We start from the raw sequence: 5,000 nt of genomic DNA, 5'->3' as shown, positions 1-5,000 counted from the left end.
GCCGCTGGTACGCGGGCGTCCTGTAGTTATGGAATAGTGTGTAACAAGAATTGGTAGGCACTCAAGAATGTGTGCATCGGTCGGGTTTAAACGTCCGATGCGCCATATGCGTTCAACGTGTCGGTGTTCATGTGTCCTGCAGTTCACATTCTGACGCGCATTTAGCTGCGGTCTTCATCGATCCATGAGCCGAGTGATCCCCTGCCTAGGGTTTTGGTATGTTCAACTGTCTCCTATGTTTTCGTTATGCGCTAGGTGCATCTCTCACAACTTAAGTTCCCCGGACAGCGTAACCGTGCACCTCTCGGTTCCTTCGAAGCCGTCCAGGGTGGACAAGGATGACCATTGGTCTTCCTTCCCATTGATCGACGCGCGATGTGGGCGGCATCGGCGCGATCTTGCACAACTTTCGTTCTCTTGATTAGGTTCTCTCTCGCTCGAGGCCAGTGTTTAAATATGTTCTAGTGGGTCTTTACCTTCGCCCTTGTGTCACACACTTTACGCGTTCGATGGCTGCCATTGGGAGTGTGCGCACAGGTACGAAGGCCACTGGCCTACGGTCGCGCACGCTCAATATCGTAGTATAGACACACCTCTCTCGCGGGTCTAATTGGCGTGCGCGGCCCCCAAAAGGTAACATAGCAGTTTGTTCTGCTGATACCGTGTTTCTCTATCTCTCTAACCAACTCACACAACAACATATATGTATTGATCGGTAATGATCCTTCCGCAGGTTCACCTACGGAAACCTTGTTACGACTTTTACTTCCTCTAAATCATCAAGTTCGGTCAACTTCGGCCATGCCAGCTGCAGCTCACGAAGGAACCGCGGAAGGTGTGCCTCCAGAGACCTCACTAAATAATCCATCGGTAGTAGCGACGGGCGGTGTGTACAAAGGGCAGGGACGTAATCAGCGCTAGCTAATGACTAGCACTTACTAGAAATTCCAGGTTCATGGGGACCGTTGCAGTCCCCAATCCCAACTAAATGAGCATTTGGGTGATTTCCCGTTCCTCTCGGAATGGGGGCGCCAATTGGCGAGAACACGCTGCTGCTCACATTGTAGCACGCGTGCAGCCCAGAACATCTAAGGGCATCACGGACCTGTTATCGCTCATTCTCACCTTGCTAAACACAAGTTGTCCCGCTAAGCAGGGCAAACGTGGCCGACGACCGCCCGTGAAGGGGCCGCCGGCCTTGACGTCAGGTGCGCCCGGAGGTGCACTGCTGACAGCGTTCTAGTTAGCTTGTTTGAGTCGCGTTCGTTATCGGAATTAACCAGACAAATCATTCCACGAACTAAGAACGGCCATGCACCACTACCCTTAAATTTGAGAAAGAGCTCTCAATCTGTCTTACCTCGATAAGTTCGGACCTGGTAAATTTTCCCGTGTTGAGTCAAATTAAGCCGCAAGCTCCACTTCGTTTTTTTTTAAACAATTGCAGGTTTTATTGTTCATAAACATTATGTTCTAAAAACAATAGCGTAAACCCACGCTCTTGACGAACGACGTCGCCCGCCAGGGATTTGTCGTGCGTCATTATGAACCCTTTCGGATGTCCCTACCCAATCTCTTTATTAAATTGCTCTTTCCTTTACCCGCATATTGAAAGCGTACGCTAACTGAGTCCGCATGACTCGCTCGTATTTTAACACTTTAGGCTCTCAAGCTAGCTCGCAATCTAGCGATCGGACCATTCCGCTTCGCTGGCGGAAGCCTCCTCCGCAGCTGTCCATCGCCGACCTGCAGCTCGACGTCTTCTTTCATTCTCTCGTCTATTCCGCCGAGACCGGATTAGATCCGCCTCCGTAGGCGCGGTCCGACGACGGCGCGTTGTCGAAGGGCCCTCCCGTTGGACCCGCGCTCTCCACATTCGCTGCATAAACAGTCGCCTCTCATGGCGAACTCTGATCGTCTCAGGGGAAGGTGGTTCTCCCCTGCTCCGCCGAGGGATTGGAGGAGGAGCTAGGCCCTCGCGCTCCGCCTCTACTGCCGCCCGCAGTACCTCGTCATCCCGAGCGGCCAGTGCTGCTGCGACGTCCGCAGCCAGTCGCACACGCGCCCGATCCTCCGCCCTGCCGCGAAGCCGTCTGTTGCGGGCAGACCGTTGACGCGCTGCTCGCGTTTCATTTACCCGTCTCGTGATGTCTTCTACGAAGACGTCTTCCACTTCCTCGCCGAAGAGTGCGGCCACACTTTCGAGGACCACTTCCTCGTCCTCGGCGAAAGCCGCTTCCGCTCGACCGCTGGCGAGGGCCTCCTCATCGCGCCACAGCTGTTGCAGCACGGTGGTGATGTTTTTCGCTGCCCTTTGAATGCGGTCCCACCACTCCGCACTCTCCAGCAGCTTCTCTGCGATGTTATTGAGCTGGACCGACTCGGGTGTCCCCCAGCCCAGCAGCTCACGTCGGATCTCCTCGAACACGGGGCACTCGAACAAGACGTGGGCCACCGACTCGACCGACCCCACGCACCGTGGACACTCCGGAGACGAAGCGAAGCCGCAGACGTGCAGGTACTCCCGGAAGAATCCGTGTCCGGAGAGCACCTGCGAAAGGTGGAAGTCCACCTTCCCGTGCTTACGTCCCGTCCACCGGTGCAGGTCGGGAATCAGGCTGTGTGCCCACGTCTGATAGCGGCTGGCCGATGGTGTTGCCGCCGCACGGTCCCACGCGTTCTGCCACTCTATCATCGTGGCCGCTCGCTCCATTGCTCGAGCCTCCTTCCTGCTGATGCCAGGTTCAGCCGACAGCCTGCTGTGGCACCTTGCGTCCTCTTGGATAATTAGACGGTAGGGTACAAGACCGGCCATCACCACCGACACCTCATAGGACACCGAGCGAAACGAGCTCGACACCCCGCGTGCCAGCGGCTTCTGCACCTGGGCCAGTCGTCTGCGGCACCACTGCATATCGGTTGCCTTAGCCCAGATGGGCGAGGCGTACCGAATGACAGACTCCGCAACTCCTGCCAGCAATCGCCGCTTGGCCACCTGCGGGCCGCTGTGGTTTCGCATCACCGAGGTGACAGCCGCCACCGCACGGAGGGCCTTGTCCGCGGCCGCTTCCACGTGCGGTTTCCACGATAGCTTCTCATGAAGCTGGACCCCCAGATAGCGCATCGATCTCCCAGTGGTGCAGGTCACTTCACCGACGCGTACCGGAACCTCCAGTCGTCCTCGTCTCAGACTCGAAATGAGCACCGCCTCGGTCTTGTGGGGGGCGAGACTGAGATGACGTGCCTCAAGCCACCCCATCACCGCCTCAATCGCTGTCTCGGCAACCGTCGCCGACTCCTCCGGTGTGCGGCCCTCGGCCAGGATGGCGATGTCGTCAGCAAAACCGACGATGGTGGCCCCTTCAGGGAGCTGGATTCGCAGAACGCCGTCGTACATGACGTTCCACAGAGTCGGGCCAAGGATTGACCCCTGTGGAACGCCTGCCGTTACCCGACGTGACACCGGGCCGTCATGGGTGTCGTACACCAGCTCCCTGTCGGTAAAGTAGTCGCGGAGAAGGAGTTGCAGCTGCGCTGGGACCCCTTTCTCGCGCAGGGCCATCGCTATCGCCTGCCAGCTGGCAGTGTTGAAGGCGTTCTTAACATCCAACGCCACGACCAGCAGGCAGCGCCTGTCCCGCTGGTTCGTCCTGCCGAAGGACATCGCGCGCTCGCCTGCCTCCACCACCAGCTGGATCGCCTGCAGGGTGCTTCGCTGTCTCCGGAATCCGAACTGGTTCTCCGCTAGCTGAGGCGACTCCGGATCCTCGAGGTGCTCATTAAGCCTGTCGAGTGCCGTCCGCTCGAACACCTTCGCTGGGTTGTCTATCAGGCAGATCGGGCGACAAGACGACGCTTCGCCCGGTGGCTTACCTGGTTTAGGCAACAGCACCAGCTTTTGCCTCTTCCACTCGCGTGGAATGACGCCCGTGTCCAGGCAGCTCTGGAAGACCCCGACGAAGGACTCTGGATGCTTGCGGATGGCAACCGTCACCGCAGCATTTGGCACTCCATCCAGGCCAGGCGCTTTCCGCGGATGCAGCTCGCTCGCTATCGCCTGGAGCTCCGCGCAGCTGATCGGACGGACCGGAGTGTCCCCTTCCGAAGGCGCGACGTCCGGCCACTCGACCGGGGGATGCTCCGGAAACAGCTCCTCGACGATCCGCTGCAGCACCGCTGGGTCGCGTTCACGCGCCGTCCAGCTGCCCCGAAACCGCAGAAGGACCTGCCGGAACCACTGTCCCGTCTCGTCCGCGGCTAGGGCCTGCAGCCACTCATCGAACTGGCGCTGCTTGCTGGCCTTAATTGCCGTCCTTAAGGCAGCACGCGCCTCCTGGTGCTCCTGCGATGCCAACTCGACAGATGTCTCGTCCAAGGCCGTGCTCTGCCTTTCCCGGGCCAACCGGCAGCGCTCGGTCAGCTCCTCAATGGCCGGAGTCCACCAGTACACATTCGCGCTCTTTCTCTGCTGAGAGTGGCCGATCCTTGCCATGGTGGCATCGCAGGCCTCTGCGAGCACCATCCCCAGGCTTGCCGCATCGGTCACCCGATCGGCAAAACGGGTCGCCTCGAGTGCCATTTCGAAAGTACGGGGGCAAAACTGGCGAGTTCGCCAGCGAACACCCGCCTCCCGTACTCCGACGCCTTCCAGCCGCTGGATGCCCCGTCCGGGCCGCTGGCCAGCACGAGGCTGTTGCCCGACCGCAAACCGGATATAGCGGTGGTCGCTATAAGAGTAGCGGTCTAGCGTCCTCCAGGAGCTGATGACCTCCGCTACTCCATCCGGTCGGCAGAGCGATGGACTCGCGAAGGCGACGTCCACCCTGCTGGGCCGGGCCACACCGTTTCCCAGGAAAGTCGGTTCCGTTCCGCGGTTGAGCACCTCCAACCCGATGCTCGTTGCCGTCTGGAGGAGCGCCTCACCCTTAAGGTTGGCACGCTCGCTCCCCCAGGCCCCGTGCCACGCGTTGAAGTCACCGGCCAGGACGACGTGGGGGTGA

General features: G+C 59.3%; 1 non-coding gene across 1 annotated transcript; it reads right to left on the bottom strand.

The window, feature by feature from the left end:
* Positions 1-55: 55 nt before the first annotated feature.
* LOC128308524 (5.8S ribosomal RNA) lies at positions 56-213 on the bottom strand. Its single transcript, XR_008288356.1, has one exon. It is a non-coding gene; the product is annotated as a 5.8S ribosomal RNA (ribosomal RNA).
* Between the last annotated feature and the right edge of the window lie 4,787 nt (positions 214-5,000).

The sequence above is a fragment of the Anopheles moucheti genome (assembly GCF_943734755.1).
Source record: "Anopheles moucheti chromosome X unlocalized genomic scaffold, idAnoMoucSN_F20_07 X_unloc_4, whole genome shotgun sequence".
NCBI classification, from domain to species: domain Eukaryota; kingdom Metazoa; phylum Arthropoda; class Insecta; order Diptera; family Culicidae; genus Anopheles; species Anopheles moucheti.
This window is presented reverse-complemented; position numbering and strand designations above follow the sequence as displayed.